This window comes from Gracilinanus agilis, chromosome 6, assembly GCF_016433145.1.
Source record: "Gracilinanus agilis isolate LMUSP501 chromosome 6, AgileGrace, whole genome shotgun sequence".
NCBI classification, from domain to species: Eukaryota; Metazoa; Chordata; class Mammalia; order Didelphimorphia; family Didelphidae; genus Gracilinanus; species Gracilinanus agilis.
In genome coordinates this window covers 219,216,074-219,230,504 of record NC_058135.1, presented here as the reverse complement: position 1 = coordinate 219,230,504, position 14,431 = coordinate 219,216,074, and the positions used below count along the sequence as shown (strand labels likewise).

The window sequence follows — 14,431 nt, the reverse complement described above, 5'->3', positions numbered from 1 at the left end:
GGTGGGTGCTGCGGTGATCCGGGGGGGGGGGTGGGGGGGAGGAGTGGTGATGGCCACAGGTGCATTTATCTTTCCTATTAGTTGCTATTAAAATTAAAAAAATTAATTTCCAGGGCACTAAGTAATATTTTTTCTAGAAAGGGAGCAGTAGGCTAAAAAAGTTTGGGAACCACTGGTTTAGATGTAGCTACCATAAATGACGGACAGTTTTTTCTACCAGGGCTTTTTTTTGAGTTCTGAATTCTTTCCCACCTTTCAACCCATCTACCATCCATGATACCCATTATACATATAAATGAATGCAAAACAATTCCTTATTTGCCATGTTTCTACCAGGTTGTAAGGGAATTATGAAAGGAATATATTTTCAAAGAAGGATCAGATGAGTTAACTCTCAGTTGAAAGCAGGAAACATTTCACCAAATGTGCGAGTGTATCCCCTGGTTGTCACAGTTGCCTGAGAAATAAAGGAACTGCTGGGAAGCTTGGTTGCCCTCTTCTAACCCAGAGGAAGGGACAATGATTTGTCACCCTCAGTGGAACTTCCCAAATGGGCATCTCGTCTATATGAAAGTGACCTGGGGAATGACAACATGGTGCCAGTTATTCTGGGAAACGATGACTTCGACACCTACTGATGAAATGCCACTTTTGTTTTATTGATTCATGTTTGACTTGAATGAGTAATAGGCTGACAAGATTTGTTTCCTCTTCCTTACAGTATAGAGCTTTCCATAAAGTTGACCCAAAAAAGGAAATGTATTCCTGTTTTCCCTTTGTTTTTCATTACATGGAAATTCTCCCTTAGTAGGTTAAGGTGAGAACATTTCTCAAGGAAGGGTCAAGAAGGCATCCAGGTACACTTGGTGTTGTAGTGTTAGTGTCTTAAGTAAAAGTCACAGAATCAAAGAGCTGGAAGGATCAGAGGCCATCCAGGCCAATGTGTACCTTCCCAAGACTTTCCATTATATTGTACCTTGCCAGTGGTTACACAACTTCTAATGGAAGACCTCTAGAGAAGGAAAACTCTACCTTACCATTACATTACGTGCCATTATTGTTGTTTCGGTCACGTCTGACTATTTCGGTCCCTGTGTGAGTTTTTTTTTTTTTTTTTGGCAAAGAGACTGGAATGATCTGCCATTTCCTTTTCCAGTTCATTTTACAGATGAGGAAACTGAGGCAAACAAGGTTAAGTGACTTGTCCAGGGCCACACAGCTAATAGATGTCTCAGGCCAGATTTGAACTCAGGAAGATGAATTCTCCTGACTCTAGATTTGGTACTCTATTGCCTGTGCCACCTAGATGCCCCATTATTACCTGTACCTCGGGTTAGCTGTATTTGTTACAATTTTTTTTTCTAACAACATGCTTAAATTTGCCCCTTTGCAAATTATCCCTTCTGGGATTAAGCAAAATAAATCTATTGCCTCTTCCAGAGGACAGCTCTTCAAGTACTTGAAGGCTACTAACATGGCATCTCTATATATGTCCTAATTCCCATTCCTTTTAGCTTTGGAATGATCTCAAGGCTCTTCACCATCCTGGTCATTTTCCTTTGAATGCTCTCTTGCTTATCACTGATGTCCTTCCTGAAATATGTCATCCTGAACTGACTGCATCATTTGAGATGGGACAGAGAACCACAGGACTTTGGCCTCTAGGGTCTCGTGGCTGCAGTGCCACACTATTGCCTCATACTGAAGTTGCCGTTCCCTAAGTCCGCCAGATTTTTAAACAGTAGATTGAATCTCTAACCTTCCCTTTTCCTTATTGTCCTCACAAAGGTTTTCTTTTTTAGCGCAAGTGTAAGATTAATTTTATCCTTATTAAATTTCATGTTTTTATATTTGGCTCAGGGTTCCACTCTGCTGAGATCTTTGGCAGTCTTGATGCCGCTTTCCAATGCCTTAACCATCTCTTCTAACTTTCTATCATCTGCACATTTGATAACCTTGATAATTCCTTTTTTGCAGATGAGTACTAGAGAGGCAAAATCATTTTCCCTAGCTTAAAGACCCATGTATTTCTAGGGTTCCCCCCTTTCCTGGCAAGAAGATATTTTCTTTCTCTTATTTTTAACTTTTACCTTCCGCCTTAGAATTAATACTAAGTGTCAGTTCCAAGGCAAAAGAGTGGTAAGGACCAGGCAATGGGGGTTAAGTGACTTACTCAGGGTCACATAACTAGGAAGTATCTGAGTTCAGATTTAAACCCAAGACCTCCCATCTCCAGGTCTGGCTCTCTATCCACTAAGCCATCTACCTGTCCCACAAGGATATATTTTCTACCCTTCATTCCCAATGTTTTCTTCCAAAACTATTCCAAGTACAAGATCTCTGGTGGCATTATCCAATATGGGGTCCGCTGATGTCTATGAATCAATTAGGAGGTCCAATTCAGGACCAATTTTTTACTGCAAAAGGAAGAGAGATTAAACTGGGGCTGTGTTTGGCCCAGAGGGTAAGACTAGAAATAAGATAGACATCGCAGAAAGCAAATTTTGAAGGGATAAAAAGAAGAACTTCTAAACAATGAATGCAATATTAGAATGTGCTGCCTTGGCAGGTAGTGAGTTCCCTGTTCCTGTTCTGTGCATCCAGAATTTGGGGATATGATAAGAGGATTTCTGCTTTGGTACAGATTAGACTAGATACCTTTAGACATTCTTTCTTAAGCTGAGTCTGTGATTCTCTGAGGGTCTGGGAAGATATTACTTAACTAATGCTTTCAGGGATACTTTTGGGTCCTTAAGAGTTTTTTCAACACACGGAAACCATGGAGTGAATAGGTATTAAATGCTGAGTTTCTCCACTTACTCCATCCAGAGACCCTCTGAAAGCATATTCTCTGTTCTGAGAATTAATTTGATATTTATCCAAAAGGGGACAAATTAAGTTTAGCTTATTTAATTCTCTCCCTTCATTTCTCTACTCCTAACCAATGCCAGCCTCCACCCTGCATGAGGGAATAGATGGTCTCCAAACTGGAAATAAGTTACTTTTCTAGGAGAGATAGAAAGAACACTGCTCTTGGAGTCAGAAGATCTGTGTTCAAGATCCTTCCTTGGCTTGTGACTTCAGTCAACTCACTTAACCTCTCAGTTTTCTCATTTATAAAATAGGGTTACAAGTCTGAGGTTTTACCTCATAGTCATCATGTTGTCCAAGATAATAAAAGACAAAAGCTGTTCATGTTGTAGGTCCTGGAAAGTCAGGTATGCTACTACATTATTGGTGTTATGAGTTGGTCTAACTGTCTGGCAAGCAATTTTGGAATCATTTGAAAGAAATCTCTAAGCAATTTAGACTCTTTCACTCAACAATCTCACTATTTGGCATCTATCCTAAGGAGGTCACATGCAGTAAAGTCAAGGAGTACGCTGGAAACAACTTGAATTGGCTTAAAAGGTCTGATTATAAAATTTTCAGTATTAGCATTCATACCTTGAAAAATCACCAAATGCTATTAACTATGGCTTGGTTTATTGTTGATTATCCAAACATAGAAAGTGATGAAGAAAATGTTAATAATGCATATTACACTCAAAAGTGTGCTATATATACTTTTTTTTCTTCTCCAGAGAGCTGATTGTTAAACATTTACCAGAATTCTCTTGGTAAAGTTCTATATGTACCAAATTATAGCAGCATTTTGGTGGTAGGGATGAATTGGATACAAGAGGGTATCCAGCAATTGAAGAAGGACTGGACAAATCATGGTATACTAATATAACAGAATGCTGTTGCATGAAGTAATGATTATATGATTATGAGGAATTCTAATAAACACAGGAAGGCTTGAATGAAATAATGCCAAGTAAAATAAACAGAACCAAGAAAGTAGTATACACAGAGACTCCAATCATCAAACAGATGTACTAGTGAAAGGCAGCCGAACTAGGATTAATTGTAATGACCCATCTTGGTGCTCTAAAGTTGGTGATTAAACACACTTCACTCTTCTTGTGATAGGGGCTGGGAGGAGGCTACAGGAGCAAAATATTATATATTCTGCTAACAACCAACATCATTTCATTGATCGGTTTTACTTATTAATTTTCTTTGTTACAAGGTTCAATGTGAGGGTCAGTTTTATTTTTTAATGACTATAGTGTAAAAAACAAAAGACATTAATAAAACTTTTTTATGTGAATGAGTTGGACTAAATGATCTTTAATATTTTATGTTCTAAGGTTCTTCTCTGTTCTAATATTTTATGTTCAAAGACACCAAAGATCTCTAACATTTTGTGTTCAGTATTGAAGTCTCTCATTATCTTTGTGATTTTGAGCAAGTCATCATTTTCCTTAAGTATAAAACAAGGGAGTTGGACCAGATGATCTCTGAGGTCCTTTCCTCCTGCTTCTTTATAAGGGAGCTGAGAGTGCAATAGATGGAGAACGGAGTCAGGAAGAGGAATTCAAATGTGACTTCAGACACTTACAAGCTGTGGGACTTTGGACAAGTCATATAATCCCTTTTGGCATCAGTTTCCTCATTTGTAAATTGGAAACAAAAATAGCTCAATCCTTGCGATATCGTTGTGCAGATCACATGTGATAATATCTGTAAAGTGCTCTGCAGAGTGCTTGGCACTCCCCTAAAAATGTTCATTCCTTTTCCAGCTCTAAATTGATGGCTTTTATACTCCTTTTTTTTTTTTTGGCACAGCATGGTTTTATGTGAAGGCTTCCTTGGCATACCCAAAAGAAAGTCATTTCTTTTTTCTTATGTTTCTCATAATACTTTGCCCTTTTCTCTCTTATCTTTTGCATGTAATAGTTATTCATATAGTTGGTCCTTCCCAACTGGATTGTAAATTTAAAAGTAGGGCCTACATTACATCAGCTTTTGTATCCCAAGGACCAACCACCACCACCACCACCATCTTCTTCTTCCTTCCTCCTCCTGCTCCTCCTCCTCCTTTCCTCTTCCTCCTCCTCCTCCTTTCCTCTTCCTCCTCCTCCTCCTTTCCTCTTCCTCCTCCTCCTTCTCTTTCTTCTTCTTCTTCTTCTTCTTCTTCTTCTTCTTCTTCTTCTTCTTCTTCTTCTTCTTCTTCTTCTTCTTCTTCTTCTTCTCCTTCTTCTCCTTCTCCTTCTCCTCCTCCTCCTCCTCCTCCTTCTCCTCTTCCTCCTCCTCCTCCTCCTCCTCCTTCTCCTTCTCTTCTTCCTCCTCCTCCTCCTCTTGCTTTGTCTTTCTTCCTTCTTTCTTTTTATTTCTTCTTCTCTTACCTTCTGTCTTAGAACCAATACTAAATATCAGTTCAAAGGCAGAAGAGCAGCAAGGACTACGCAATGGGGGTTAAGTGATTTGCCCAGAGTCACACCAAGAACCTCTCATCTCTATGTTTGTCTCTCTATCCACTGAGCCGTCTAACTGCTCTAAAGCAGATGCTCCTTGATAAATGTTAACTTTATTTAAAATGTTGAATTCTTTTTAAAAAATCCTTACCTTCCATCTTAGAATCAATACTAAATATCAGTTCCAACATAGAAGAGAGGCAAGAGGCTAAGCAATGGGAGTTAAGTGACTTGCCCAGAGTCACACAGCTGGGAAGTGTCTGAGGTCATATTTAAACCCAGAACCTCCCATCTCCAGCCCTGGCTCTCTATTCACTGAGCCCCCTAGCCACCCCATAAATATTGAAATAGTGAATTCTACAGATCCTTCTATCTCCAACCAAGTAAGATCCAAAGTATCAGGTTGTGGAGTTCAAACGCACTGAACACTGATTGTGTTGTTTTGTGGGAAAAGTCCTCAATTTCGAGCCAGAGAACCTGAGTTCAGTCACTGTCTCTGCCATCTGTAAACTGTGTGACTTTGGGCAAGTTATATAGCCTTGCAGGACCTAAGGTTCCTTATCTGTAAAGTGAGGGAGTTGGACTAGAAGTCAACTAGTGAATGACTCATCCATATCTAACGCTCGGATTTTGTGACCTTAGATGTCATTGAATTGCTTTAGTGAAGACATTGTGTCCCACCAAATTCTCCTATGCAGGAGGAACGTGGGAATGTGGGGAAATGGAGTTCCTTCTCCCCTCTTACTCAGAAGACTTAAATCTTCAGCAGGATGCTTTTTGTGCATTTATGCATTGGAGAGATAGGGCACAGAACTCCTGAGAGGCTCGTCTTTAATCCGACTTGATATTTGGCAAGGACTTTCCATCATGAGCTACAGTGTCACGAAGCCATCCCTTCTAGGGGGCTGCATAGTTGTGACCACTATTGTTAGATCCTTTTCTGACAAGAAAATGGAGAGCAAGTCGAGTGACAACCAACAGTTTGGAGTTCGGAACCTTACCCAGATGCCATGAGCCAAGGGGCAAAAGTCAGTTGCTGCCAGCACTATAAAAGGGCATGAGCTGAGGCAAACAGCCTCTCAGTCGTGAGACAGGGACCCCGGGGGCAGGGTGGGTAGACCAAGCAACCTGCTCTAGTTACTTGTATCCTGCTTAATTGATTACCACATTACCCACTACTGAATAGAGCCGTGAGATAGATACCAATTACCTGATCAAAAAGAAGAACATCATCCACCCTCAGGCCACTGGTCAGGGCGGAGGTGCCTGGCCTGACCAGGGCCAGAGAGGGAGAGGCATCTCTCCAGCCAACTAACATAACCTGATTATTGATTGATCGTCCATCTCTATCGTCTATAAACCCAACACCTCATTCTTCAACCGTGATCCTTCCCCTGAGTTTATTACCCTTAAATTCGTAAAACTCATTTAGATGAAGGCTGATTGTCTAGGGGGAGGGAATACTTTATCTAAGTTGCAGCCAATCAGCACCAATATCCATCCATTTATCATCAACATTTATCCAATCAACCCCAACATCTATCTATCAACTCAACCCCAGAACAAGCAGCCAGAGTTGCTGTGTGATTCCATTCACAGCTTCTCATCGAATCACTTAGTTCTGGGCACTGTAGGTGGGAACTGGTGTTCGGCTGAGCTGCAACTAGTGTTCACTGTCTCAACCTCGGGGTTCCCTTGGGCTTCCCATCCCTACTCAGCCTTGGTCCTTGAACCAGCTGAGGACCCTGGGCCGTCTCTCTATCAGGCCCAATCCAGAAGCACCGTACGCCCATGACACTACACAGCCTTGGGTTTTCTCTAAGGAGCACCCAAATTCACCAGGAGGTCAGGCCTGAGATTTTAGACTCATCATCTGCTCTGAGGGGTTGATGCAGTTTTAATTTCTGTCTTAGGCTGCCCCAGAGCTCCTGGTAAGTTGTTGTGTGTGCTGATGGTTCATAGTTTAAAAAGAGATGTTGAAAAAAAAGAGAACAAAACAAAAGAGAGATGTTGGTGTGATCGGGGCACAGGCAGGATGTGATGATCTGATGCCAAAACCGTTAGACGAGACCTCACTTACAACATGGCCTTGTCTTCATCATCTGTGATTTTGATGAGATTTTTTTTCTGATACTTCTAATAATAATAAAACCTCTTTGGAAAGGAAACAGGGGAACCTGCATTTCATGTTTTGATTCAAAGCATTCCTGAAGGGCTACAGTACATGAGGCAGGGATAGGACTGGGTAACCGTTAATGTCCTTTGCAACTCTGAGATTAAATAATTTAACGCTTCTGTGACCCAAAGACCTTAGGATTCTGGACATTTGTGGTTCTAGAGTTTTGCAATTTTAAGAACTCATGACTATTCTGAATCCAAGCTCCTACGACCCTTTGTATTTGAAAAGTGGCATTCGTCTCCATCGTCTGGTTCACAGAAGCCACCTTCCCACCCCCACGCCCAAGAAAATGATTCAATTTTTCTCCACAAGTTTTGACTGATTTCCTGCTAACTTTTTTTTTTTAATTGACTCTCTTTTTTTTTTTCTGAGTTGGCTGAAAGACCTTTATGCGTTTGCCTCCTGTAGACACAGCTGTGATGTCTGGGACTATCCCTTCTCAATGCGGGCAGTGATAGGGATGAGATCTCACCTTCCCATCTGAATGAAAACGGCAGCCACTTGGCTGGTGAGAAGAGAAAACTCTTTCCGTAGGAGAGGCCTGAGCACAAAGGAAGGTTTGTGCAGTCCCGATGATTTCAGGGAATTGGAGATTTGGTTGAAATTCCCAAATGTGAATTATGAGAAAGAAGGTTGTCTTTAAAAGTTATAAAAAAAGGGGGGGAGGTTCATAAACCCCAAAGCAGTTTGGCCTTCTGCCTGGAGAGCACAATGCTGTGAGCCAAGGAACATGGAACAGAGAAGCCAAAATAATCCATCAGCTTTTCACCTCCGTTGCATTCAGAACTGCCTATGAAAACACAGACAGCACGGTCACAGAGACAGTGAACATTTCAAATTTGAACATTTTCAAATAATAATAATAATGACAACTTGCCTTTTCCTAGGACTCTATGGTTTACAAAATGCTTCCCTTAAAATGTCCTGTGAGAGAGCAAAAATAAAACCACTCCCATTTTACACATGGGGAAAAACGAAGATCCAAGAGGAAAAGTGATTTGTCTAAGGTCTCCAAGTGTGATGCAGTATTTCCCAAATGAGTTCGGAGGATGTGGAGCCTTTTTGAGCTGAAAATATGTTGATGAAACTCATTTAAAAAGTGCATCTTGATGAGATCAGGGTGGCCAGGATGGAGAGGGACCAGAGATAATGCCATAGGAGGATCAGTCTAAGGAAGGGGCTCTTTGGCCTGCATAAAAAACAATATTAGGGCTACACAAGCTCTCCTTTAAAGTCTTGGAAGAGTGGCTATCTGGAAAGGGGAATAGATTTATTCTGCTTAACCCCAGAGGGCAGAACTAGGAACAGCAGATGGAAGCTGAAATGAGACAGATTTCAGATCAATAGGATGAAAAATGTCCTAACAGACAGAGCTGTCCTTAGAATGTAGCATGTTCCTCAAGGATGGAGGCTTTCAAGCTTGATAAACACTTTGTTCTTAAACATAATGTTTTTGGTACTTATATCTTAACTGTTTTTTGTCTTTCTCCCACCTCAGTGGACTCTATTTACCCAAGACTTATTTGCGTTCTTTAATTTTTAACTACTCCTCTGTGTTTTAGAAAAATAACTGAAAACTCATTCATACTAAAGTGTCAGTGACTGATAGGACCTCAGAGAGTACCTCCCTGGGCTCCTGGGGTGTTCGAATTTTAAAAGGAGCCAAGATCTTTCACCAAAGTTCTAAAGCTCTGACATCAATGTATAAGAATTCTGCCATTGCAGGGAAATATCTCCCAAAGAAAAGAGGGATGGACCCAGAAGGCATTATATTGGAGGTAGTCACTACAAGCCTTTCTGACATAGAGTCACCATTATTTAAACACGTCTATGTTCTCTTTTTGTCTAAGGTCTCAGGCAGTTTTCAGCATGGCTTGACTTGCAAGACTTCGTTTATTGGGGCACACACAACATAAGAGAGCACAGCCACAGGAAAAGCCACATAATAATAATGTTTAACTCTCATTTATATGGGCTTTTAAGTTTTTAAGAGCAATTCCTCACAAAAACCTAACAAATAGTCAGATAAGTGAAAGGATAATTATTTCCTTTTAAGAGTAGAGGGAGTGGGTTCAGAGAATTATAGTCTTGCTCAAGTCCACACTCAAATCCAGACCTTCTGATCCTAGGTTCAGGTTCTTTTCAATGTATCCCTACTTTGTTTTTATTTAGCCCCAAAGCTAGAAATTTCCCATGAAGCCTGAAATCATTAGTGGAGCTCTATGATTTATAGAACCAAACACACACACACACACACACACACACACACACACACACACACACAGTGTTGTTGTTTTTCCTTCATTAAAAAAACAACAACAACCCTTATCTTTTATCTTGGAACCAATGCTATGTATTAGTTCCAAGGCAGAAGAATGGTAAGGGCTAAGCAATGGGTACCTCCATAGATCATGTTTATCAGGTTATCCAATAATTCTTACATCATCTCTCCTATCTGAGGCCAGATTTAAACCAAGGACCTTTGATTTCTATGCCAGGCTCTCTATCCACTGAGCCACTTAACTGCCCCTGTCCTCCATTTTTCATTTTTAGAAATGCTTGGAAATCTTCTATTTTTATTAAATGATAATTTCCCCTCTAAAAGAATATAGCCTGTTTTGATGGGTAGGTGATTCTTAGTTGTAAACCTAGTTCCTTTGACTTCTGGGATACCATATGCCAAGCCTTCTGGTCCTTTGATGTAGAAGCTGCTAAATCCTGTGTAATTCTAATTGTGTCTCCATGATATTTGAATTGTTTCTTTCTGCCTGCTTGAAGTATTTTCTCCTTGACCTGTGAGCCCTTGAATTTGGCTATAATATTCCTTGGAGTTGTCATTTGGGAACTTATTGCAGGAGGTGATTGGTGAATTCTTTCAATGTCTATTTTACCCTCTTATTCAAGAATACCAGGGAAGTTTTCTTTGATAATTTCTTTTTTTTTAACCCTTATCTTCTGTCTTGGAATCAATACTATGTACTGGTTCCAAGGCAGAAGACTGTTAAGTATAGAGATAGATACTCTATAACCAGAGACTAATCTGAGTGGCCTGGGTGATCGTCGGACCCAAAGAATGAAACAGATTGGAAGCAGGGCTTGTTAGCTCATTGTACTTCAAGAAATACTGAAGTAGCCACTTTATTATAAAGGAAATTAAAGTTCCCCTTCCCCCAAAAGCCAAGAAAGTTTCCCACAGTTATAGAGAGCAAGATTTTTACTATAGTCAAAACAAAAGCCTTAGAAGCTTCCAAGGCGTAGACAAAAACCTATGCTAAACTATCAACTACATATGTTATCTTTAAGTGGAGCCTGGGACATCTCCGGTAGGTTGGAAAGTCCCGTCAGTTTCTCAGCCTTGATGGTATTAAACAATTTTTTGAGCCTCATTATTTTACTTTAATTCTGGGCAAAATGCCTTGCCAAGGGTTCGGCCTTGGCTGTACCAGCCATCTGTGTTCTCGGGCAAAGGGGAACAGAGTTAGCCCCCCTCCTGCTGGAGTGCTGAGAGCCCAAAGCTTTTTCAATAAGACTATAATGTATTTTGAAGGAAGGTGAGAATTATGAAAGGAATCAAAAGAGGAATCTCAGATTTTTATCTTAGATATCCCACACCTGTCTCGTCCCTATTTAGGGCGGAAAGATAATACACGGCTCTGCCGGTCTGTATTGATCTTTTGAGGGGGTCCAGATAAAAATATCTACTTGAGATTCTAATTTCTCTTAATAGCTCCCGACAGTTAAGGGCTAGGCAATAGGGGTTAAGTGACTTGCCCAGGGTCACACAGCTAGGAAGTGTCTGAGACTAGATTTGAACCCAGGACCTCCCATCTCTGGGCCTGGATAATTTCTTATAATATAATGTCTAGGCTTTTTTTTGGAGGGGAGATCATGTCTATCAGGTAATCCAATGATTCTTAGATCATCTCTCCTGGATTTATTTTCCAGGTCAGTAGTTTTTTCAATGAGGTATTTCATATTTTCTTCTATTTTTTCATTCTTTTGATTTTTGTTTTATTGTTTCTTGATGTTTCATGAAGTCATTAGCTTCTGTTTTCCCAATTCTAATTTTCAAAGAATGATTTTCTTCCGTGGGCTTTTGAACCTACTTTTCCATTTGAGCAATTCCAGATTTTATAGAACTCTTTTCTTCATTGGATTTTTGTGCCTCTTTTCCCACTTGGCCAATTCTGCTTTTTAAGATGTTATTTTCTTTTTGTATTACTTTCATTTCTCTTTCCCATTTTTATTTTGTGTCTCTTATTTGATTTTGAATTCTTTGAGCTCTTCCAGAGCCTAACAATATGGAATGCTTCACAAATTTGGGTGTCATTCTTGCACAGTGACCATGTTAATTTTTTCTGTATTGTTCCAATTTCAGTACATGTGCTGCTGGAGCAAACATTTTGTCCTTAATTTTTGAAGAGGACAAATGACATTATAGGGTGGTCTTGTCCTGGTCATGGATTTAAGTGAAGTAGAATTACACAAAGTCATCAGCCTCACTTTCTCTTCCAGAGCCATCCATGTCTAGTGGCAAGACAAAAGTCAGTATGGTCACCACTGGCCCAGAATCCAGTGACTGACCTTGATGTCTTCATCAGCTGATCAAGCTTTAAGTATTCCACTAAGTACCTATAGCTCTTGGAACAAATTGTTCTCATCTGCCCATTTTACTGGGGCAAGTCCTCACATATTTGGGCCTTATTATAATCCAATATTATGAAAGTGGAACTCAAGCTCTCATTATAGAATCTTAATCTTTAATCTTTGATGGCTAGAGAAGCTCAGCTATGAAATTGGTGTTTTAGTGAGGGAATATGATTATACATAAGGCTGAAGAAAAAATTAAAAATAGTCCCAAAGCTCTGGAACTGGGGATAAAATGGGGCCAAATGGCAGAAATACTGAAGTCTGAAAAGGAAGCAAATTTAGGTTCCAACAAGTAACATGAAAGTGTGAAAACAAAGTACACAGATGCAGATCATTGTAAATCCTTTCATTTGCCCTTCAGCCTCTTTGAGTTTCTTGTATTGATAAACCTTAATATTCATAAAGCAGAAATCAATGCCAACCTCAGTCATTGACAGGGTAAGATGGACTCCACATCAAACATATGCCCATAGAGAAAGGCTGACTAGGATCCACATTAGCTGGAGTCCATGATATAGATAAGAGCATTGGTGAAAAATATGGAATGACAGAGTCTAGTTTGCTCATGAAAACAAGTGAACTGGGATGTAGAAATGGTGATATATTGGATCTCTTTCCTCTGATAGAGACCAGGAGAAGAGAATATAGCTTTTTTTTGAAGTTAGCTTTATTCCACACTCTCTTTCTCTGATTTATAATAGCAAAGGTCTAGACTTTTCTCATTTAGTCCCCAAATGTGGTTAGGATGTTAAAGCCAGAAGGCCTCTTAGAACTTAGAAAACAGGGGGCAGCTGGGTAGTTCAGTGGGTTGAGAGCCAAGTCTAGAGATGGGAGGTCCTAGGCTCAAATCTGACCTCAGATACTTCCAAGCTGTGTGACCCTGGGTAAGTCACTTAACCCCCATTGCCTAGTCCTTACCACTCTTCTGCCTCAGAGCCAATACACAGTAATGACTCCAAGATAGAAGGTAAGGGTTTTAAAATAAAAGAAATTAGAAAACAAAGTGTTGGAACTGTGTGAGATCTTAAAACATGGAAGGTCAGTGATGGAAGGGACCTTAGGGATCACTTAGGCCAAGGCTTTCACTTTACAAAGATGCAAACTAGAGAGAAATCTAGAGAAAATATGTTGCCCACAATCACAAAAGCAAGCTGGTTGAAGGGTTGGGACTAGAACTCAGGTCTTCTGATATTCAGCCCAATGCTTTTTCCATTACGCCATACTTCTTCATAAATAGGACTCACCCAGACATGTCTCTTAGGAAGTGGGTGTGTGCACAAATACTTTCTGAGTCCATAAGTCCAACCAGGCTGGGAAAAACCATAGGTGCTGACTCACTTGAAAGCCTTCCCTGCATTTTCCTCTTCTTACAAATTAAGGAAGAGGACTTCTTTGGTTCTCCACTCTACTTCTCCCTCCTCCCTTAGGGGAATGGTAACTGGAGGTAGTGGAGGGGAAGACATATCCTCAGCATCTGCTTCCTGATTTTGTAGAGGATGAGGGAAAAGACCCTGGCCTCAATCAAGTGGTTGGTGTCAGGATGTAGCCTGGACTACCATTCCTGTGAAGCAGGAAGAGGTTAAGATAGAAATGAACAGATTGGAATTTTCTTTAAGATATAAATAAATAGGTCTTGATTCTGTTTCTGTGCAATAAACATACACCATTAACCTTTGATTTATCCTACAAGAGTTGGTTTGGGTGAAAAAGGTAGTGAGGCAGGGAATTCCTTAAGAAAAGGAGAATACAACACTAAGACTTGGGGTGGTGCTTTCAGTCTTTCAATCAACCAATAAATCTTAATTGATTGCAATGAGTCATGTACTGTTCTAAGATCTGGGGATACGAAGGAAAAACAAAAATACTTCCAGCCTTCAAGGAACTTACAATCTAATGGAGGAGATAACACACTATATGATAGATATATGAAATATGTGCATATATGGCAGAGGAATTAATGATTGATTATATCTTTATCTAAGGCACCATTTGTACAATAACAGCTGAGAACATGAGTTCACAGTGTGCTTAATATCTATCTTCCACCAGTTTCCAAGGTTGGGCAGAAAACACAAGCCAGCCCATTAATTTGTTCTTTGGGATCAATTCAGGTATTTCCCTGATGCTGCAGAAAGTACTAGCTCTTTTCCCCGAGTTTTGTTGCCACAAGCAGTGGACATCATCATTCCGTGGCTACATGAGGAAGTAGGGAAGGCACGATGATGGCAATGGTAATGGTGATGACGGGGAATCACACTTTCCTTGCCTTTTCATGAGGCAGCCCCTGGGTGAGGTAGGG

The 14,431-nt window shown here is 40.3% G+C and overlaps 1 non-coding gene across 1 annotated transcript; it reads right to left on the bottom strand.

Moving 5' to 3' along the window:
• Positions 1-11,777: 11,777 nt before the first annotated feature.
• Positions 11,778-11,880, bottom strand: LOC123253212. Its single transcript, XR_006506585.1, has one exon. It is a non-coding gene; the product is annotated as a U6 spliceosomal RNA (small nuclear RNA).
• Positions 11,881-14,431: the final 2,551 nt, after the last annotated feature.